This window comes from Notamacropus eugenii, chromosome 6, assembly GCF_028372415.1.
Source record: "Notamacropus eugenii isolate mMacEug1 chromosome 6, mMacEug1.pri_v2, whole genome shotgun sequence".
In the NCBI taxonomy this organism is placed as follows: Eukaryota; Metazoa; Chordata; class Mammalia; order Diprotodontia; family Macropodidae; genus Notamacropus; species Notamacropus eugenii.
Genome location: NC_092877.1, coordinates 311,473,533 through 311,498,579, shown reverse-complemented (window position 1 = coordinate 311,498,579; position 25,047 = coordinate 311,473,533). Strand labels below are relative to the sequence as shown.

Here is a 25,047-nt window from a genome sequence, read left to right as displayed (position 1 = left end):
AAGGTACTTGGGACTGAAGATTACTTGAAGATTCCAAGGCTTCTAAGAGGTAAAGGTGAGGAGGAAATATATTCCCCCTTTGCACAGAAAAGATTTCAAGATGGAACGTGGATGCATATAAACTGTTTTCAGCTGCATATCTTCAAAATGAGCTTCAAATTTTCCAAAAGAGATCAATTTCTGTCAGTGAGAGTGAGTTTGACCATATTCCCTAGAAGCAGCTGAGAAAAGCAAGTTGTGAATCAACCATTAGGCTGTAATGTAACCTCCTAAAGAAAAGTAAAAGTCACAAAAATAAAAATTAAATAGGAAATTATCCAATCCAGAGCTAGGGGACATCAAGGAACGTGTTTCTTAAGAGCTCCCCTGTTTTCTCCTTCTGCTTGGTCCCATCTGATGGTACAGAATATGACGCAGAAACCCTGCATATGGCACAGCTGCCATGTGATGAAACATATTACAGGGGAATGAGCGATAGAGTTAACAATCAGGAGCCCTGGATTCTAATCTCTGCTGTGTTCCTAATCCTGATTTCCTTTGGGCCTCAGTTTGCTCCTCTCTAAATGAAATAGACTAGATGATCACCAAGATCCTTTCTAGCTTTATAATTACATGAAGACCTTAATCAGATTTACAATCAAGGAAACAACCAGCTAGTATCCTTTATTAACATGTATGATGGGGGAAAAAAACCAGCAACACTTAAGAAAAAGTAGGTCAATTATTTAACATATTTTCCCACTTTGTATACAGTCTTAAAGCAGCAGTACAGTTTCATGGGGAATAGGTAAGAACTGCGCAAAGAGCAGCCAGTTCAAATAGTTATTCCCAATATTAAATATTCCCTTAATGGGAAGGATGGGTGGGAGAGAGACAGACAGACAGACAGAGACAGACAGAGAGACAGAGAGAGACGGAGAGAGACAGAGAGAAGATTTTAAGAGGAAAAGAAAAGGTTGGTTGAGCTAAAAAAAAAAAAAACGACGGAGAAGGAAGAGGCTTACTAGTTAACACTCAAAGTATTCAAGTCATTATTCATTTAATTAATCTTATTTGTATTAGTTTTATGCTTAATGACATATAGATTACTTTTCAGGTGTCACAGGTCAAGAGGACCTAAGTTCAAATCCTGCCTCAGACACCTACTAGCAAGGCATTCTTGGGGAGAGTCATATAACAATTCTCTCAACCTTAGTGTTTTCATCTGTATAAGGAAGGGGTGGAATTCAATAACCACTAAGATACTTTCCAGGTTAAATTCTATGATGTTATCATTATACTTTAGTTATTTAATAACAAAATATATTTTATATTAAAAATAAATTTAAAACTATTCATATTAAATTAGTTCCTGCCTCCCATAGCATACAAGAGGAAGCTGTCTTAGGGTTTGCTTGCCTATGTGCCTGAGAGCATCACCATCTAGTGACAAAAACCTTGAATTACAGCCTGACCAGTCGGAAACAAATCTATGAGAGGCTGATACTGTGTAACTACATGCATAGTCAGCCAAATATTCTGACATCTTTAACTTTATCAAGATTAGAATAATTTGACAGTGATTGAGCAGGCTTAGGAGGAACATAAAATAATGTCTTTCTGCAAACAGCACGTGTGTATCAATACGTGTGGTATGTACGTTTCATATGTATTTATATTTAATAAACCTCTATACTTAAGCCTATTTAAGGGATCTTTATTTAATAAATTTTATTTATTTAATCATGGGATATAAAATAAATTTTTCCTTTTTCTATTTGAAAAAAATTTCTCTACCTTTCTTTTCATGATTTTGATTACAAACTCATAAGGCATGAAGAACAGCCTGCAAGTTAGTTCTCCTGTTCTGGAGATGGCTTCAGATGGAAAATCATCTAGTAACAGCAAGGAAACTCCACTGTCCTGCCTCTATCTGTATGTTTTTCTCATATGCATGTATTCTACATGTACAATTTTAAAAATAGCTAATAAATGCATATGTATACTATATAAGCATTACATGTACGTAGATAATTTAAAGGAATGAAAGCTAGTTCATACTTATTGAGAACTAGAAAGCAGAAAGGTTGCTAACACAAACAAGAGTGGTCTGATAACCTTCTCTAGTGCCTGACAGCTGCTGACTAAGGAATATGACAGTGGCAATGTCAGAAATAGCTAATAACAATTTTAAATAAATTGCCTTGCTAAAGATCATACATAACATTTTACAGGATCATGGTCCTTTGATCATGTGCATGCTACTGCTGACAAAGTTCATTACCCACATATGCAAACATGCTACAAAGATTAAGATCTCACATGCTTCTTCCTAATAGGCAAGAGTATATTCAACAGACAATAATTGAGCATTTATTAAATGCTTCTCACGTGCCAGGCACTCTGCTCAATGTCATGAATACAAATACAGGTGGAAAGAAAAGACAGTCCCTGCCTTCAGAGAGCTTCCATCCTACTTTAACAAAATTGTTGTTACATTTTTTTAAATCAGCAAAAATGTGCCTTCCCCCACCCACCTTGTAACAGAAGGAAGTTTCCATTATAAAGGGAGAAAACAATCACATAAAAGATTGGAAGATGGTGAGTGGTAATAGTGGTAAGGGGTGCTAAGGAGAGACAAAGGTACCAAGTGCAGAGAAAGTCCAGAGTACATGCTGTAGAGAAAGGAGACACAAGAGCCCTCCTTCAGTGAAGGTTCTGAGAGAAGTCATTGGCTCCAATCACAGGCAGAGTACACAGGGGCCTAGCGTACTTCCAAAAGTGTGAGTGTGAAGGCTGGAGAAAGCTTCAATATGAAGCAATTCCTAGGTCATGGTAGAGAAAGTCCAGAGTGCAGTCTAGAGAGGAAGGAGACTGTCGTGCAATTTGTATCTAAGGTCAGTAATTGTAGAACTGGCCTGGCTTCAAGGGTTTGTGACTTGGTCTCACAGGAAAATCAATGTCTTCCCTCAAATGAGGAACCCTCATTTGTCTCTGCTGCAGATTCATGTCAAGTCAAACCACCTGCTTACTGATATTCTCAAATGTCCCATTATTATGTCATGGCACATTATGTTGTTTTTTTGTGTAATGGGTCAGTGTATTCATCAGAAAGGGGTAGTGACAATTTTCCAACCAATTATTTTTTTAAGATGCCAAGACCAGCTACTTATTCAAAATAGAATACCTGTTCATTCTGGCTTGCAGGGATGTTGGAAATTCTTCTAATTCACAGTCTTAAAACATTCCATTTTCTGACTCAAATATGGTTGGTATAAAATGTGATTTCAAAGACAGTTCTTATGAAAGAAAATATTTCAGCTATTTATTTTAAATGAATTTGCCTGAATGTCAAAATGCAGACACTAGATTGGGAAAATTGTTTTCATTGACTTCTACCTGATAGAAAAGTGCATAAAGGAAACAAGACAGTGAACTCTCCTAAATGATGTTTTTCTTTTTAAAAAATTGTTACCCCTCTTTGTATCACTTACTCAAATATCTAAGAACCAAAGTATAAGTTTTGAAGGCAAAATGACATTGGAGAAAATAGCATGACAATACTCATGCAGAATGAAATTCGTGCTGAACATGGACACAATGCAGCCTATTTCAGGGGAAATGGGATAAAAGAAAGCAAATCAAATTCTCCCCTTTTCTCTTTTCAAAACTCTTCCTCACTTTTCTTCTTCTGATTTTCAATACAAGCTCATAAGGCATAAAGAGGAACTTGGAAATTAATTCTACTGCTCTGGAGACAGTTTCAGTTGGAGAATAGATTAATCATTTAACAACAGCATTAAGAAAAAAAGTATACCAACTCTCTAGTTGTTCAAGAGCATATAAAGAATGACAGGATACAGTATTATAGCAAAACTATGCTGTATTCTATTTACAACCAAGGGGTTGCTCTTAATCCAGGGGATGTACCAATAAGTGTTTAACAACAGGCTGCCCAGGGTAGGGGGGATGTGTATATAACACATTTTTAAGCTTAACCTGCATTATTAATATATTTGCCATCACTTTCTTAAGTCTAGCCAATTAAGAAAATAAACTAATCCTTGATTTGTAGCATTTGCCAGTTTCTGAGGTGTAAATACAGAGAAAACTTAACAGCTCTTGTGAACTGTTTTGAGTTGATGACAACACTCCTACATACATCTATATGTGTGTGTGTATCCAGAAGTTAAGAATTAACATTTTTGAAATGTAAAAACAAAAAGTTTTCCTAAATTTTTACCATTAATATTATAAGTATTTTAATAACATTTTAATCATATTTTATATAATGAGTAACTAAAGAGCTGCTACCTCCTGTATGGACACTGCATTCTCGTATTCAAAATACAGTTCCCTTCAACTTATATGTTCACTTATCATTTATTTTATTGAAATATTCATCCCTCTAAACTCAACGGTACAAGTAACATGATGGTCAGATCTGAGATCGTCCTCCAAATGACCATTATTTTCCTTAGAGGCTACTTTCTGTGTTAAAATATCTGAACCTACCTCGCCAGATATTTACTTTATACATGTTGGTTAGCTTGAATTAATTTTTGTTTTATTCAGTAAAAGAGAACATATTAACCTATCAAACAGCTGAGTGGATAGAGCATTGGCCTTAGCATGTCTCAGATACTAGCAGTGAAAGGAGACTCTTTGACTTTATATCATCTTTGTCCCTCCATCACCAACTAACATTCACTAAATACGCTATTTCCCCCATTCTGATGTAAAAGTAATTTCTTACTTCTTCTACATGCCCAAGCTTATATGCAGTATACCTGAGGCATTCTCAAATACTTCAGGCAGAGAAACTGACTAATTTCAAAGGTTTATTAGCAAGAAGAGTAGGTTTAATTAATCTTTAAAGGAATGCCAGAATGGCCAAGAAAACTTGACAGGCCTGCAAACAATCTCAGGCTGTGGGAATTTTCAACTAGATAGCACTGACAGATATGTTTCCAGGTGCCAAAGACTGTCAGTTTGGCAGCAGGATGATTCATTTTTTACTACAAATTTACAGCTCTGAAGAAGTACTAGTTAGAATAAAACTATCATTCCTTATAATGGGAGTTACTACTCCCTGGAATTTTTGTGAGATAACTTCAAAGAAAAATAAAAGTACAAGGTTGTATGCCCAGATTGTCTCTCCAAACACAATCTCTATTTCTCTATTAATTAGAGCTACTAAACATTAGCCTAAAGTTAACTATGTTGATAAAATTCAAGCGCTAGCACTTTGTTATTCTGATGGATCAACGATTTTATTAGCATGATATCCACTGGGGCAAACTGCATATCATCCATACCTCCTTATCTGGCACAATTTTTATCTGCATACTTCCATAATTATTCCCTAAAGGACCCAATCAATGCTATCAAAGCTTTTCTCTGAAACCTTCAATATTTTGTAGATTCCTGTACAACACCTAGACTACCTATATTGTTATCCCTCTCCCTTACTACATGAACAGTTGACCATTTCAACATATATATCATGTATTATTATCTGTTATGCCATTTCTCCCTTGAATCTTAATTGATGATGATGATGATGATGATGTACGAGGATGACATCAAATTATATTGCTTCATAGAAAATTAAATGACTGCTTTATTGTAAAATGTTTTTCAATTAAATCAAGAAGGCATTTGTCTTGATAACTGTAAAATTTTTAAGGTTTGTCTAGAAAAAATAGAGACTGGAGGCCATTGAGCTTGAATCCAAAGATGATATTGAAGCAATAGGTGAAGGGGTTACTTATAAATATCTCAGTCTTCTGTAGGCAACACACACTTCACATGAAGCTATCACAAAAAAGTGACTGGATAGAACAGTATAGAGGTAGAAAATGGCTAGGTGGTACAGTAGTGGATAGAGGGCTGCACCTAGAGTCACTAACAACTGAATTCAAATCTGGTCCCAGATACTTACTAGCTATATGACCTTGAGCAAGTGACTTAACCTTTTTCTACTTGAGTTTCTTCAACTTTTAAATTTTGGTAATAACAGCACCTACCTCTCAAGGTGGTTGTGAAGACTAAATGTGATAATATATGTAAAACAATTAGCACATTAGCACATAGTATATGCTTAATAAATGTCTGTTTCCTTCATCATTCTTTCCTTCCTTCATAGCTGTGTACATCAAGAGGCACAAAGCATCCTGAAGTCAAAGCTCAACAGAAAGAACAATTAACAAATGCCAGACTTCTAGGGACAGAGCCAAAAAGATATAGTAGAAAAAATATCCAGGTGAGACTTCCCAAATTTCTGCTCTAAATAAATTTAAAATAACACCTTAAGCTGAATTATGGAGTGACAGAGTCAACAAATGTCAGAATGAGTTATCCATCCATCACAATACAATTTATGACTTTAGAAAGATCTAAGACACAAGTGGGGAGGTTGGCCCAGAGCCCACGTAGATTAAAGACCAAAGGTGGGAAAAGGTCAGTGGTAAGAGAAGCACCACAGCTTTGGTGGCACAGTGAATAAAGCATTGGGCTTTGGAATCAGGAAGAATCATCTTTATGAGTTCAAATCTTGCCTCAGAGATATTCTAGTTGTGTGATCCTGGGTAAGTCATTGAACCCTATTTACCTCAATTTCTTCATCTGTAGAATGAGCTGGAGAAGGAAATGATAAACTATTCCAGTATCTTTGCCAAGAAAACCCCAAATGGAGTCACAAAGAGTCAGAGAGTTGGACACGATTGAAACAATTAAACAACAACAAAACCAGACATGGTAAGGGGAGTGGGCAACTGGTCAGAAAAAGACTACAAGTGACCATTGTGCTAGCAGTGGACACAGGACCAGAGTCTATTTGGCCACTCCAATGCCTAGACGTACTTCTGGGTCATAGTTTAAGAGCAGAGAGGAGCACTTTTGCTCAAGATGGAGGGGAAGCCCTGAGAAACAAATGATTGGTGACTCCATTGTCTATACCAATTTCTAGGTTATAGTATAACAGCAGGGGAAAAAGCACTTTCAGACCAAAGGGAGTGGAAGCCTTAAATTGAAGGAATAAAAATAAGCAATAAAGAAACAATGGTATATTTAAAACACTAAAGAATTAATTAGAAACAAGTTGAAACAGTCAATAAATTCAGCTAAGTTGTAGGCTATAAAATAAACCCACATAAAGCATCAGCATTTCTATATACTACCAACAAAACACAAAAGGAAGAGAAAGAGAAATTCCATATAAAATAACAACAGACAATATAGAATACTTAGGAGTCTACCTGCCATGACAAACCCAGGCATTATATGAACACAATTACTTCACACAGAACTAAAGACAAATCTAGATAATTGGAGAAATGTTTATTGTTCATGGGTAGGCCCGAGCTTATATAATAAAACTGACAAAGCTACCTAAGTTAATTTACTTATTCAGAGGCATCCCAATCAAACTAACACAGAATTATTTTTAGAGATAGAGAAAATTATATTCATCCGGAAGAACAACAGGTCAAGAATATCAAGGGAATGAATAAAAAAAAAATTAAAGAAGTTGGCCTAGCAGTTGCAGATTTCAAACTTTATGACAAAGTGTTAATTGTGAAAAAAAATCTGTACTACCTAAAAAATAATGAGTAGTGGATCAATGGAATAGATTGAGTATACAATACATATTAGACAAACAACAATACTCATCCAGAATTTGAAAAACCCAAAGATCCAAGTTCTGGGTATAACATTTGACAAAAATTTCTGGGAAAACTGGAAACAGTTTGGCAGAAATTAGGCAGAGACCAACATCTAAACTAAGAGGAGGTCAAAGAGAATAAATGACTTCTACATAAGGGTGAAATCATAAGTAAAATTAGGGAGCATGGAAAACTGTACCTGTCAGATCTCTATGTAAGAGAAGAGTTTATGACCAAACAAGAGATAGACAGGATAACAGGATGCAAAATGGATAATTTTGATTACATGAAACTAAAAAGCTTTCTTGCCAAACAAAAATAATATAGGCAAAATTAGAAGGAAAGTAGGAAAATGGGTGGGAAGTTTTTACAAGTTTCTCTGATAAAAGTCTTATTTCTCAAATAAATAAGGAACTGAGACAAATTTATTTAAAAAAAGTCTTTCTCCAGTTCATAAATAGTCAAAGGATATGAACAGTAAATTTTCAGAAGAAATCAGTTATCAGTTATCACATGAAAAAAATGCTCTAAAATCACTACTAATTAGAGAAATGAACGACTAATTAGAGAAATAAAGCAACTCTTGAGATATCACCTCACACCTATCACATTGGCTAACATGATAGAAAAGAAAAATGACAATTGCTGGTGGGAATGTTGAAAAACTGGGACACATATGCACTGTTGTAGAGTTGTGAACTGGTCCAAACTTTCTAGGGACCAATTTGGAATTATGTCCAAAGGAATATAAAAGATTGTGAATGTGTCTTAACCTAGAAATACCACTACTGGTCTATATCACAAAGAGATCAAAGAAAACAAAAGAGGATCTGTTTCTACAAAAATGTTTGTAGCAGCTCTTTTCATGGTCACAAAGAATTGAAAACTGAAGGGATGCCCATCAACTGGGGAATGGCTGAGCAAGCTGTGGTTTGTTATTGTGATGTAGTACTATTGTGCTATAAGAAATGATGGGCAGAAAAACCTGGGGAGATTTATATGAACTAATGCAAAATGAAGTAAGAAGAATCAGGAGAACACCGTACACAGTAACAACAATAGTTTAAGGGTAATCAACTATGAAAACTTAGGTATTCTTTTCAAGATAACGACCCAAGACAATTCCAAAAGAACCATAATGAAAGATGCTTCCAACTCCAGAAAAAGAAATGAACTCCAAATGCTGAGGGAAGCATTTCTTTAACTTTTTTTATTTTTCTTGTTTTATTTTGACTTTGTTTTCTTTTCTAACACTGCTAATATGGAAATGTGCTTGCATTACTTCATATGTTTAAATGATATTAAATTATTTGCCTGCTCAAAGGTGGCAGAAGGGTGGGAAGAAAAGAATTTGTAACTCCAATTTTTTTTTAAATAAGTGTTAAAAACTTTTTCATATGTAAATGAAAAATATTTAACCAAATAAATAAAAATAATTTTAAAATAAACTTAAAAAACAATGCCAGTCTTAAAAAAATATATTTGGGCACAGATACATGGATGATTACAAATTTAGAAAGAATTCAAATGAAAACTTGTCCAATACTAGTGAAATACATGGCCCATCAGCTCAGGACAACTATATAAATGTTACCACTGTCTCATTAAAAAGGCATAAATAAATTGATAAACAGATGGGCAAATCTTCTTTGAGCATATGATCAGTAGTTTAAAAAATTTATAAAAAGTACTTCTGGAACAAACAGTAAAGGTTAATTATTATAGCTGAATAGCACTGGATTTGTAAAATGTAATCAAAACCAATTTACCTTATTCATGGTTCCCATGTAATGGCAGTGGTTTAAGAGTTGCATAAAAGACCCCCTGATTATATTTACGGAACTTAAGCAACAAAATTTAGATGAAGTGGCAAAAGAATGGCTGAGTTATTGTATCAGTATTTCTTTCCATAAATAAAGGGCTTTATGATGGTTATTTAAGACTAGATTATTGTCACCAGACATTACAAAAAGGTTATCTTAAAGGATGCTGTTCTTACTAATGAATCTATATCATGGAAGGAAACTGCAGAAACAGAGCAACTCGTTACTGCAAATTGCAAATATTTAGCACCTATCAAATACCCAGCCATACGTGATCTGGTGGCAGTTATACCTCAGAAGTTCACTATTTTTCATTAATTAATACGTGACCAATTCCCTACTACAAATACAGATCTTAACCTCAAGAATTCAACAAATAATCTACTGAAGTCAGAGCATTGTATGTATAAAGCTATTGCACATACTTGCCTGGACATAATAACAATCCAGAGATATTTATGAAGATTCTAAGGGATTTCACTATAGGACAGTCAGTTGACATAATCTGTCCACCTTTCTAGAAAATAGTACTGTCTAGGTCCTTGGATGCAGCCTTTTGACTGAGTCCAAATTTTACGCAACAAATCCTTTTATTAAGGGGTTTTGTTCTGTGAAGTTTGGAATCAGTCAAAGGGCCACACTTGAGGACCTAGAAGGCCACATAAGGCCTTGAGGTCACGGGTCCCCCCCCCCATTCTCTAGATGATCCTTTTTGCCAATGATACTTCCCTAACTATATTAAGTTCTCTGATATCAGAGGACTTTTTCAGTGAACTCAAAGGCCACATCAAAAGGAATGGACTCACAATACATGCAAGAAAACCATGTGAAGAAGGAATATCTAATACTCAGATTACAGGTAGTTAGATGTAGAGTCCATCTTCATTGGTCAGTACCTCTGCATATGACAAGCACTTTATGCACAGACAATGAACTGGACCCATGTGTGAATAGGAGGAAGAGGGCAAGCTAAATGAGACAGGGAAAACTGTGCCTCAATTTGGATGATCGCCAAAGCCCATCACACTCAAATTCCCTAGTTATATAGAGTGTTCAATACCTAAAGTGTAATTTGTGCTTTGGTAATACAGCATGATAAAACGTGAAGACACTATTTACTTCATATACTGGAGAATAAGATGAAGTTGTTATACTTTATACTGTCAACTCAAAAAATAGATAAAAAGTATGTCAGAAAGTAAACAGCACATCCATTATATATGCATATTTCTACATATGGAGAGGTGCACAAATGTGCATATGTGCATGTATGACCAGGAGCATCATCTGAAATAAGAGAATTATACTGTAATAGATAGAAGTATTTATCCACAAACATTCTGACTGAGCTAACAGTAATTACTTTGTCGGTACATTTTTCACTTTGAAGCGAAACTTCAATATTTTGGTTTTAATATTGTTTTAGGTGGGTTTTAATCACTCCCTCCATCAAGAAAAAATCACTTGTTCAAGCTACACTTTAGATCAGCTCTACGGATCAGGGTAATTTCCTTCTCTGAAACAGCTATATCATATTCCTTCTATGTGTTTAACATTCATTTACCTTTGATAAAAAGCTATATTTTCAAGGTAATCAAATGCTTTGCTCCCTTTTAATCAACACCAGATTTCTTTATAACAGTGGCAAAAATCCACATAAATCTATTTTTATGTGTGTGTGTGTGTGTGTGCGTGTACACATATACACCTATAAATACATACACTCATATAGTCACTGTGTTTGAGTCAGAATGGTTTTCATCATTGTATCATCAATGGTATCATCAAAAACCAACACTAAATGAAATATAATAACTATACAAACAAAATTGTGAACAGAGTTTAAAGGACATGGTATAGCTTTATTTTTGTAAGTCAATCATTAACCTACTTTAACATTTAATCATCACCATTGGAATCATCAGTTATGAATTCAGTCTGTCTTATGTAAAGGTCATTTTATTAAATCAGGATCCTTGTTATTGATAAAGGAGCTAAGACAAATTAAATTCAATTGAATTCAATATATATACATATATATATACATATTTGTTAAGCTTCTATTTTGTACAAAACCTTGAGCTGGTATTAAGAGAGATAAAAAATTTAGATTCCATTCAATAAACATTTATTGGGGCTTCATAGACAAAAATAAAAGTCCCTGCTCTTATGCAGCTTACATGAGAGGATAAGAAATAAATGCAAATAACTTGATACCAATTATAGGAACAATAAAATTTTTCATTAGTCAAATACAGCTTGTGAAAGTCAGGTAGTTTTACTGCTGAACACATAATAAAGGGAGGAGTACAGACCAGGTGGGGTGAAGGGCAATGAGCTTGCTTCCTTCCCTTAGTTTCTATTCTGGTTCAAATTCATTTGCGCATCAAATCAAACTGAATCTTGAGAATTTCTAACTCTAAATCAGTTAGTTGTCTGGGACAAATGACCTAGTCCCAAGAAAAAGAATGAGCAGATCAGAATTATTCTAATTCTCTGCAATTAATATTGAGCATCTATTATGTCCAACTTGCTATTCTAAGCACTGAAGCTATGAAGACTAAAAGACAAGGCCACTTCCCTTAAGAAAATAATAATTAATAACTATAGGTATAAAAATGCAGTGTAAACAGTTCATATGCAGGTAACGTTCTAAGATGTATAAAATGATTCTATGTTTTAAATACCATAAATATTAAAATCCCAAACTGAGGAATGAAGAACCAGAAGGTCAGAGAGACAAAGGACTTAGCTGAGGGAAGTACTAAAGATGATGGTAGCTGATACAGTAATTTATTCTTTAGAGCTTGCTTGATAAAGTACTATATGCTTCAGCATGTTTGCAAACGATCTTATTTGAGCCTCATACAACTCTATGAGCAAATATACTATCATCTGTTACTTTACAGATGCTAAGACCACTAACAACTGGTCCAGATGTGTAGTATTAAAGAGGCACAACTACGTTCATCTCTCTACAATACTCTTTTCTACTTTGCATTGTCCTTGTTGTCTACAAAGTAAAAATGCAGACAAGTAATACATCCTAGCAGATGTCAAAAATTACACAGTCTAATATAATGATGCTAAAATCAAACATGAAGCAAAGAGATACGAATAACTCAATAGGTTCATTCATTCATTATTTTTACCATCAATCTTATTTCAAAATGTATTTCCCCTCCATTTTTTCCTTCTTCCCTCCCAAATTCTTTCAGCAGTTGGTGGCTACAAATTAGTAGACAGTTCCTTCAGTGATACAACCAGGCAATATATGTTTGATGTCAAGTTACATTTCACTTTTTGTCCATTATCAACTAAATAACTACTATCATTCACAAACCACCATACTTGCTTTCTTCCCCAGCTCCTAAGGTAATTATTTTAATTTTTCTTTTCAGAACTGGCTAATTCCCATCCAGTACCAATTTTATAGATAAAATTTAACCATTATTTCAGGGCTTCTGTTAATACTGATGGGCAACATATGAGTGGAACCATAGTGTGGTAGAAAAATGGGAGTCAGAGGAATTGAGTTTTAATAACTAATTAATTTAATAATTAGTTATGTGGCCTTATGAAAGTCATGTAACTTCTTTGGGCCTCGAGATACTCAACTGTAAAATGAGTATCTTGGACTAGGTGGACTATAATTTATCTTTTAAGTCTAAATCTATGAGTCCTATAATTTTATAAGCACCTAGAGAGGGATGTTCTAGAAACATAAGTTTGCATTTTAAATAAACAATATTTCATTTCACTTTTATAAGATGGGTATTATGACAACACATGCCAAACTGGTCCACAGACAGTTTGATCCAAAATATAAGCACATACCTAAAACCAAATCCTTTTACAAGGAATGAAATATATAGGTAGCATACAGGTAGGCCATGAAAAAGAATTACACAAACTTGCCATATATCTGTTTATGTGTGTGTATCTAGATAGACAGATAGATAGATAGACAGATACACATACTCACAGACACACAGACCACACACACACACACACACACACACACAAACATATTCTTTTTTTTTTTTTTTTCTGACGCAGTTGAGGTTAACTGACTTGTCTAAGTATTGAGTGTCTGAGACCAAATTTGAACTCAGGCCCTCTGGAATCCATGACCAGCACTCTATCGTCTGCACAACCAAGCTGCCCCTAAAGCATGTTGATTTCAGTTCAAAGAAAGATGCTGTATTCTTTTCATCATCACTGCACTCTAACCCATCATCTTCGCCACTGGCATCACTGCTCCCTAAGTGAAACTGCAGAACTGAACTCATGTTATCAAGAAAATAGATTTTAGGGGAAAGTGTGATCTATATTCAGACTCATATAGAACTAGCATTCTTTTTTAATTATTTATTTTTCAGTTCTCAACATTCACTTCCACAAGAATTTGAAACCAATTTCTCCCCATCCACCCCTTCCTCCAGTCTGTCCTCCCTTTTATTACCCACCCTTCTCCCATCCCCCTTCCTCTCTATTTTCACGTAGGACAAAATAGATTTCTATATTCTATTGCCTGTATAGTTTAACTTCCAGTTACATGCTAAAATAATTTTTAGCATTCATTTTTAAAGCTTTGAGTTCCATATTCTCTCCCTCTCTCCCTACCCACCCTCATTGAGAAAACAAGCAATTCAATATAGGCCATACATGTGTAACAATCTAAAGCATTTCCATAATAGTTATGCAGTGAAAGACTAACCACATTTCCCTCTGTCCTGTCCTGCCCTCAATTTATTCCATTCTCACCCCTGAACTGTTCACCCACAATAGTGTTTGCTTCTAATTATCCCTTTCCCCAAATTGCTGTCCCTTCTATTATCTTCCCTCTCCTATCCCCTTCCTCCTTGCCTTTGTGCAAGGTAAAATAGATTTCCACATCCAAGTGAGCATGTGTTATTCCTCTAAGCCAAATTCCATGAGAGTAAAGCTCACTTATTTCCTTTCATCTCTCACCTCTTTCCTTCCACTGTAAAATCTCTTTCTTCCCTCTTTTATGTGAGATGATTTGTTACATTCTACCTTTCCCTTTCTCTTACTGCTAGTATATTCCATTCAACAGTAAATTTTAATTTTTTAGGTATTTTCCCTTCATATTCAGCTCACCCTGTGACCTCTGTCTATGTGTGTATATACATAAATATATGTGTATATATATATACATACATACACACATGCACCCATGTACATATATATACATACACATATAAAATATACACATACATACATACTCATACATGCCTACATATATATTCCCTCTAACTACTCTAAAACTGAAAAAGGTCTCATGAGTTACAAATAACATCTTTCCATGTAGGAATGTAAACACTTCAATTTCAATTAGTTCCTTAAGGCTTCTCTTTCCTGTTTATCTTTTCATGTTTCTCTTCATTCTTGTATTTGAAAGTCAAATTTTCTATTCAACTCTGGTCTTTTCAACAAGAAAGCTTGGAAATCTTCTATTTCATTGAAATTCCATTTTTCCCACAAGTATTATACTCAGTTTTACTGTGCAGGTGACTCTTGATTTTAACCCTATCTCCTCTGACCTCTGGAGTATCATATCCAAGCCCTTTGATCCCTTAATGCAAAAGCTGCTAAATCCTGTGTTTTCCTGATTGTATTTCCACCATACTTCAATTGTTTCTTTCCGGCTTCTTGTAGTATTTTCTTTTTGACCTGGGAACACTGGAATTTGGCTGCAATATTCCTGGGAGTTTTCTTTTTGTATCTCTTTCAGGAGATGATGAGTAATTTTTTCCATTTCTATTTTACTATCTAGGTCTAGAATATCAGGGCAGGTTTCCTTGATAATTTCTTGGAAGATGATGTCTAGGCTCTTTTTTTTTTTTTCATCATGGCTTTCAGATAGATCAATAATTTTAAAATTTTCTCTCCTGGATCTATTTTCCAGGTCAGGGATTTTTCCAATGAGATATTTCACATTGTCTTCTATTTTTTTTTTCATTCTTTTGGTTTTGTTTTATAATTTCTTGGTTTCTCCTAAAGTCATTAGCTTCCCTCTACTCCATTCTAATTTTTAAAGAACTATTTCCTCCAGTGAGCTTTTGAACCTCCTTTTCCATTTGACCAATTCTGCTTTTTAAAGCATTCTTCTCTGCATTGGCTTTTTGGACCTCATTTGCCATTTGGATTAGTCTATTTTTAAAGGTGTTATTTTCTTCAGTATTTCTTTGGGTCTCCTTTTGCAAGCTGTTGACTTGTTTTTCATGATTTTCTTGCATCGCTCTCATTTCTCTTCCCAATTTTTCCTCATCTCTCTTACTTGATTTTCAAAATCCTTTTTGAGCTCTTCCATGACCTGAAACCATTGCATATTTTTTTTGGAGGTTTTAGATGTAGAAGCCTTGACTTTTATTTCTTCCTCTGATGGTATGCTTTGTTCTTCCTCATCTGTAAGGATGGAAGAAAATAACTTTTCACCAAGAAAGTCATCTACACTCATTTTTTTCCCTTTTGTGGGCATTTTCTCAGCCAATTATTTGACTTTTAAGTCCTTTGTCAAGTGTAGGGTATACTACCCTAAGCTTCAGAGGTTTTGTGCAATTATTCTGTAAGATATCTCTAGGTACCTGTAAGTTCTCAGTTCCTCCAAGGTGGCACAATCTAGGCCTTCACTCAGGTCTGTGAACAAGCACAAGCACTCTTTGCTGCCCTGGAACTATGAGTTCCACAGCCACCACCAGTTCCACCATGCCAGCAGCAGTGCTCCTCCTCACCCCAGGACTACTACTCAGGGCTGAGATCCAAATCAGTCACTCCATTCCCCCAGGGTCTTTAGGCTGAGGGCTCCAAAAGTGGCAGCTGCTGCTCCAGTAACTACCGCCATGGGGCCAGGACTGGGGTTGGACTGGCCTCCCCTCTCACCCAGGTGAAAGAATTTTCTTACTGACCTTTGAAGATGTTTTTGGCATTTGTAGGTTGAGAAATCTGGGAACCACAGCTGCTACCCGTGATTCTGCACCCTGAAGCCTGTTCTAGCCTTCTCCATGCTGCACAGCCCAGACTGGGCTGAGCTCCACTCCAAGCTGGGTCAGACAGACCTTTCCTGTTGGCTTTTCAGGCTGTCTTGGGGTGGAAACCTGTTTCGCTCTGTCATTTTGTGACTTCTGCTGCACTAGAATTTTTTGGAGTCCTTTTTTACAGGTATTTTATGGGTTATGGGGGGAGAGCTAGAGTGGGTCTATCCTTCTACTCTGCCATCTTGGCTCCACCCATTCCCCAGAGCTATTATTCTTATAGCTTCATACCTGGACCAGGTTTCATGAATGCAAGCTGCCTTATAATGCTGTTATCAAGATAGCCCTTAATGGGCATTAAAATTCCATATAATTGTGTTTTCATTATTAATGATAATGGTAATGCTTTTCAGCTTCCTTTTGTGTGCTATGCTTGCCCATTGGATTGTAAGCTCCTTGAGGGCTGAGACTGTCTTTCTTTTTACTTATTTATATCCTCAGTGCTTGGCACAATGTCTAGCATAAGTAGGCACTTAATAAATGTTGGTTGTATTTTACTGTATCCTATGTACTACCAGAGTTATACCAATGGTACTTTTAGTGAACTGATGGACAGTAAACTTACATCCCACTTTTTTTTTCCAAAAAAGCAATTATTTTATCTCTCCGTACAATTCTTCAGAGTACATTAAATGTAAAAGAATCCTAAGAGCAAGTAGCAACTTGTCCTAATACAGTTTCTGTCTACAAACTATCAAATGAGATGAGAAGAATGTGTTATTCTTATCATTTTTTAAAAATGGAATGAACCTGTGATTTCTCTTGTATAGAGAATTTCTAGTGATACATCTTTCTTCACCAATGCAGATTAGTACCTTTTATTCAGTATGTAGTCTGAGAAGTAACTGGGGTTTTGAAAGGTTGTGACTTGCCCAATATTATACACCCAGTAAATATCAGAATTGGAAATTAAACCAAGACATTACTGATTCTGTGGTCAGTTCTCCATCCACACAGCTTGTCAATAATAAAGCAATAATCAAAAATTTCTTTGCCCCTTGTCTCCCAGAGCTCTAATATGTCCCACATACAGAAGATGACTATAAGATTAATGTTTTTGAAATAGTGAAAACTATTTCCTCCACGGGTCACATCAGAATTTTAAATATTAAAAACCATTTCTGAATTTGAAAAAAATATTGAGCCATAATCATATATGGTTTATTCTATCTCCCTAGCAGTTTTTGGAATCAAATATGATTATACTGATTCCACATTCTTACTCACAACTTTGAGCTTCCTCTACTAATTTAAAACAATAAATTTAAAAAGTGCATCATTTTGCTTTTTAAGGTTTCCTCATCATAGATTAAATAGAAGGAGTGCATATCATTAATAAGATATAGAATTAAGAATTATAATTAGTAAGGAAGAATAAAAAGAACAAAGAAGAAAAAGTTACTTTGCTGGACTTAGTCTCAATTTCTGTAAGATCTTAGAAATGTTTCATCACACTAAGACAAGAAAAATACTTTTAAATAACTTGTTTATTTATATTATACATTTTTAATAATCCAGAAGTGAAAATGATGGGTATTTTATGTTGTTTCAAACTCCAACTTTGAGAGAAAAGTATTTTCTTAGGAAAGCTACTATGTCTAAGGTTTCTTCTAAAATTCTAAATTTTCAATGTTCCTATGTTGTAGGCAATATTTGAATCAGCACTCACACTTGTCTAATTTGTAATATAAATCTACCAACTTACAAGTTTATCCATATATCACCTTCAAACATTACCCTGAATGCCCCTAAAGTCTACTAAACATTTTAAAGAACTAAATAAAATTTCTTTTAAAATGTTTTTACAATCATCTCATTGAAAAACTTTTCCCAAACTGAATGGCTTGTCTCACTTTTTGGCATTATGAACAAATGAGCAAAAATAAACATAATATATCATTTTTAGGCTCAATAAATACCATTATGATCTATATATCAATATATCTTCATGAACATCAGTTTGTGACTAGCCAATAATAGCGACCTCTAACAGAGACACTAGATAGACAGGGATAATAATCCTGAAATCTCATTGACAGTTGGTATGTTGTGAAGAACAATCCAGTCTTAGAGCTGCAAAGATATCTTAAAATGTCATGATGAGATTCTGCCATTGTAATGGAGAAAAGGTGAACTATGATAACCATAATGCATGCAACTACAATGAAAGAGGAATGGTACTTGGGTAGAAAATGCTAATTATCATAACTTTTATATATAGCATTAACAGCAGAAATCTGTAAGCACAGGATATTTAAAGTTATTTTCTTGATCCCAAACTTCATTTCTCTATTATGACACTTTTCAAATATACATTTGTCTCCAAGTAGATAAAATATACTGCATCACGCTATGAGTGATGTAAAATATCCATCATATACTTCCTTGTTGAATTTCATAGGTCAATAGAACAATTTATTCAACACATAACGAAAATCAATATTAAATCTAGTATATTATAAAGACATACATACAATAAAAGCTAACATACCACTAGATCAACCAAAAATAAATTAAATTGATTTACCTCCAGATGGAGCCCATGAAAGAGCTAAGATCCAAAAATGAAATCAAAAGGCCCTCTATTGGTGATACTCACATGCACTAAGCCAACAATATGCTGACCATGTCAAAGGCATGGCTGAGTTATGGGAATATGGCTGCAGAAATGCAAAGGCTTATCATGGCAATCCAAGACAAGGGTATTGATTGCTACCACAAATAATAGAATGGCTATCCTTAAAAAGTCCAGACTTAATAAGTATGCAGATAGATTATATAAGAAAGCAGTGTAAAGTATGAAACACATCACTACAGAAAGCAAATATTTAACACTTGACCAAATACCTAGCAAGACATGACCTAGAGGCTAGCAGTTCACAATCTTTCTTAGATTAACAAATGACAGATTGAATTGCCTGTACCACCAAAAACATACACTCGGATCCTAGAATCAGAAAACAGAAACAAATCAATTAGCAACTGAGCTTCAGTTTATGTGAAACAAATTAAAATTTTCATTCATTTCAACTTTACTATGTTTGGTTGACAGTAAAAATTACAATCCACCAAGGATTTCTTGGTTTCATATTTCATGGTAAATGATAGTAATATCTCCAGGTGTTTTACCCCATTAGCATTAATATAAAGCTATGAAACTGCAAAAAAATTATCAATTTAACTTCATAAAAGTACATTAAGAGAAAATGTCACCTTTGATTTAAGTATGTGACATCAATAAGGAAATCTGTATCATTTTCTTCAGAGAGACTCCAAACAACTTTTGAGACATGTTTGGTAAATTAAAATTTAAATAAAAAATCTGATTTATTACAAATTTAAAATACTATCCACACAAAATAAAATCAGAAAAATGATTAGAAAAGTCAGTTAGAAATGGTAATGTTGGGGGAGTAGCCAAGATGACAGAGTAGAAAGACACACATATGCTAGCTCCGAACCCACAGCCCATAAAATATCTGTAAAGAAGAACTCCCAACAAATTCTGGAGCAGCAGAAGCCACAGAACAACAGAGCAGACTAGATTTCTGTGCCAGAGAGACCTGAACACCTGGCGTGAAAGGTCCGTTGTGCACTGGACCCAGAGCAGAGGCCAGCCCTGCCTTGGCTGTGCAGCTCCAGCAGGAGCAGATCCGAGCAGGTTTCAGGGACAGAATCTCCAGCAGCTGAGCAGGTCCCTCCACCCACAGGTGACAAGGGTTGGTGAGAGGGTCTCTTTGGCTGGTGGAGAGGGGAGTGCGGTGTCCCCATAACTCAGGCCCCCTCAGGAGGCAGAAGCGGAGGCTGTAGCAGACCAGGGCTCCTAGAGCAGGCAGGAGCTGGGATCCACTGTTGAAGGTCTCTGCATAAACCCTCTGAGGGAAATGAGCCCCTTGTGGCAGCCCTGCCCCAACCTGAATTCCTAAACTTAATCTCACACTGAATAGCAGCCCCGCCCCCACCCAAAGCCCTGAGGCTGGGAAGCAGCATTTGAATCTCAGACCCCAAGAGCTGGCTGGGTGGATCTGGAGGCATGGTGGGTGTGGAAAGAAAACTCAGAAGTCAAGTCACGGGCTGGGAAAATGCCCAGAAAAGGGAAAAAAAATAAGACTATAGAAGGTTACTTTCTTGGTGAACAGATAATTCCTCCCTTCCTTTCTGATGAGGAAGAACAATGCTTACCATCAGGGAAAGACACAGAAGTCAAGGCTTCTGTATCCCACACATCCAAAATAAATATACCATGGGCTCAGGCCATGGAAGAGCTCAAAAAGGATTTTGAAAATCAAGTTAGAGAGGTGGAGGAAAAACTGGGAAGAGAAATGAGAGAGATGCAAGAAAAGCATGAAAAGCAGGTCAACACCTTGCTAAAGGAGATCCAAAAAAATGCTGAAGAAAATAACACTTTGAAAAATAGGCTAACTCAATTGGCAAAAGAGGTTCAAAAAGCCAATGAGGAGAAGAATGCTTTCAAAAGCAGAATTAGCCAAATGGAAAAGGAGGTTCAAAAGCTCACTGAAGAAAATAGTTCTTTCAAAATTAGAATGGAATAGATGGAGGCCAATGACTTTATGAGAAACCAAGAAATCACAAAACAAAACCAAAAGAATGACAAAATGGAAGATAATGTGAAATATCTCATTGGAAAAACAACTGACCTGGAAAATTGATCCAGGAGACACAATTTAAAAATTATGGGACTACTTGAAAGCCATGATCAAAAAAAGAGCCTAGACATCCTCTTTCATGAAATTATCAAGGAAAACTGCCCTGACATTCCAGAACCAGAGGGCAAAATAAGTATTCAAGGAATCCACAGAACACCGCCTGAAAGAGATCCAAAAAGAGAAACTCCTAGGAACATTGTGGCCAAATTCCAGAGTTCCCTGGTCAAGGAGAAAATATTCCAAGCAGCTAGAAAGAAACTATTCAAGTATTGTGGAAATACAATCAGGATAACACAAGATCTAGCAGTTTCTACAATAAGGTATCAAAGGGCACGGAATGTGATATTCCAGAAGTCAAAGGAACTAGGACTAAAACCAAGAATCACCTACCCAGAAAAACTGAGTATAATACTTCAGGGGAAAAAATTGTCTTTCAATGAAATAGAGGACTTTCAAGCATTCTTGATGAAAAGACCAGAGCTGAAAAGAAAATTTGACTTTCAAACACAAGAATGAAGAGAAGCATGAAAAGGTAAACAGCAAAGAGAAGTCATAAGGGACTTATAAAAGTTGAACTGTTTACATTCCTACATGGAAAGACAATATTTGTAACTCTTGAAACTTTTCAGTATCTGGGTAGTGGGTGGGATTACACACACACACACACGTGCGCACACACACACAGAGACAGAGAGCACAGAGTGAATTGAATAGGATGGGATCATATCTTTAAAAAATGAAATTAAGCAGTGAGAGAGAAATATATTGGGAGGAGAAAGGGAGAAATGGAATGGGGCAAATTATCTCTCATAAAAGAGGCTAGCAAAAGACTTTTTAGTGGAGGGAAAAAGAAGGGAGGTGAGAGAAAAACATGAAGTTTACTCTCATCACATTCCACTAAAGGAAGGAATAAAATGCACACTCATTTTGGTATGAAAACCTATCTTACAATACAGGAAAGTGGTGGAGAAGGGGATAAGCAGGGTGGGGGGGAGGATGGAAGGAAGGGCAATGGGAGGAGGGAGCAATTTGAAGTCAACACTCTTGGGGAGGGACAGGATCAAAAGAGAAAATAGAAGCAATAGGGGGCAGGATAGGATGGAGGGAAATATAGTTAGCCTCACACAACATGACTATTATGGAAGTGATTTGCAAAACTACAGAGATATGGCCTATATTGAATTGCTTGCCTTCCCAAAGGGAATGGGTGGGGAGGGAGGGATAAAGAGAAGTTGGAACTCAAAGTTTTAGGAACAACTGTTGAGTACTGTTCTTGCCACTAGGAAATAAGAAATACAGGTAAAGGGGTATAGAAAGTTATCTGGCCCTACAGGACAAAAGAGAAGATGGGGACAAGGAAAGGGAGGGATGATAGAAGAGAGGGCAGATTGGTGATAGGGGCAATTAGAATGCTCGGTGTTTTGGGGTGGGGGTAGGGGACAAATGGGGAGAAAATGTGGAACCCAAAATTTTGTGAAAATGAATGTTAAAAGTTAAATAAATTAATTAAATAAAAAAAAGAAATGGTAATGTTTACAACTTCATATACATGAATACAAATTATATATAATATAGACATCCATGATGAAAAGATTAATTTTAAAATGTGTCATGCTTACAAATAATAACTCTTATTAATGTAATCTAGTAGTTATTGTTATTTTCTGCAGCAATTGTCATAAAATATACTGAACAAGTTTTTGTTGTTGTTGGTATTGTTTATCCTGTTGTGATATAAATTCATTAAGGAAACTGAGGGGTTTTTTAAAGGTTACAATTGGAAATATAATCGCTGCTGTGCAATTGTTTTTTTCTAGTGATATCTTTTCTAACTTTCCAAAAACCCTCCTAAATTTTCCTCTGAATTGAGAAGGCTCTGACTTTACCAGAAACATGGACATGGGATGCACATAAAATAATAGTAATAATAATGAACTAATACTGTAGCCTTGCTCTTCATGGTTTATAGGAAAACTGATCAATTCATTAACTATGTATGCATCTAAACAGATCCTAAGAACGACATGCATAAAATACAGTACAAGCCAAGGTTTCTGTGTTCAAGCAGCCTAAACGATAACCCCAGGAGTGCGAATAGGGTGTACATTCTAATAACTAAAAAAGTGAAATTTTAATTCAATCATAAATACATATACTTTTAATTTTGGGTATGAATTGTTCTATTATACAACAAACCAATGAGAATTCATGATATAGAAGTAGAAATGTTTAGAAAGCCTCCTTTTCCTGGGAACATGTTGTCAGTCTTTTAAGGTTCCTTATTACCATTGGTCTCCCTCTTCTCCTGGCCTTGATTTGGTCAATTGGGGAAGCACATCAACTGATTAAAGACAAGGATTATGAAAACTGACCTTCTTGATTATCATTATAGATTAAATTCTATATACTGTATCTCATTTTAAAATTTTGCATTATTAAAATTTTGTTGCTTATTTCCTTTAAATGCATTTAGTTAAGTTTTAGTCAATTTCATTAATATCTATATGTGTATTTATTTATATATATATGTATACCTATTCACATATATTTATGTGTGTCCTTTATGACTAAGTAGTATCAGCAAATGGTCACCTTTAAAAATAAAACCTAACAAAATTGGGTAATCAACCAAATGAGATGTATTGAGTCTACCTACTACAATAACACACATGAAACAATGATAGGAAGGGAGGTATTAAACTCTGCAGAACTGCCCAATGTAACAGGACTTCTGTAAAAGGAAGCATCGGCTGGAATGGAAGCAAGCAGAAAAGGATCACAAGATCACAGATTCGAACTGGAAGAAACCTTGCAAGTCATCTCTCTACTCCAACCAGAGCTATAACTACATCAGGACATTTGAGACTTTGCATAAGGGCAGGAAATTAAAAGCAAATGCTGAAGCATCTTCCCTGGGGTATTTCCTCCACAGGCCACACCATCCCTGACAGCTATGTTCACCAAAACTAAGTATTTCTTCTCTTGCCAGTTCTCTCTGGTTCCATGTATTTTTAGTTGGTGTTGGTTTCCTCATCACTGAGGCCTCAAGACAGAAACTAGACCAATGAAAAATGACCACTTGCTGGTGCTACTGATGAGGGCAATCTTTTGCACATATGAGATGGCTTGTACTGTATTTTATGCATGTCGTTCTTAGGATCTGTTTAGATGCATACATAGTTAATGAATTGATCAGTTTTCCTATAAACCATGTTGTAGAGCAAGGCTACAGTATTAGTTCATTATTATTACTATTATTTTATGTGCATCCCATGTCCATGTTTCTGGTAAAGTCAGAGCCTTCTCAATTCAGAGGAAAATTTAGGAGGGTTTTGGAAAGGCCTCTGTGGGCCTTTCCAAATTTGAGATTTAGTGATAATTAAGATGTTTTGACATGCTGAATTTGAGGTAAGGCCAGATATTCCAGTAGAGATATTTAAAGACAGGTATACAAATTGCGTATGTTCATCCTTCATTGCTGAAGAAGACCATGCTATCAGGGAAATAATGACATGAATTGTACTTGGCTTTGTTTTGAGGGAGGGAGGGCTGTACAGGTCACCAGCCTCACTTCTCCTCTAGAGCCATCTGAATCCAGTGAGCAGATCTGCATCAGGATGACTGGAGAAGACCCAGGATAGGGCAGTTGGGGTTAAGTGATCTGCCCAAGGTCACACAGCTAGTGAGTGTCAAGTGTCTGAAGTGAGATTTGAACTCAGGTCCTCCTGACTCCTGCACTGGTGCTCTATCCACTGCACCCCCTAGCTGCCCCGGTATACAAATAAAACTTGAAGAAAGACAAGAGCTCAGTACTGAAGATATAAATTTAGGAATGAATGCTTCACAGTTATGT

The 25,047-nt window shown here is 35.7% G+C and overlaps 1 protein-coding gene across 6 annotated transcripts in view; it reads right to left on the bottom strand.

Moving 5' to 3' along the window:
* The window catches only part of SPAG16 (sperm associated antigen 16), a 1,246,090-nt gene that overhangs the window by 867,360 nt on the left and 353,683 nt on the right, over positions 1–25,047 (bottom strand). The window lies entirely within an intron of this gene.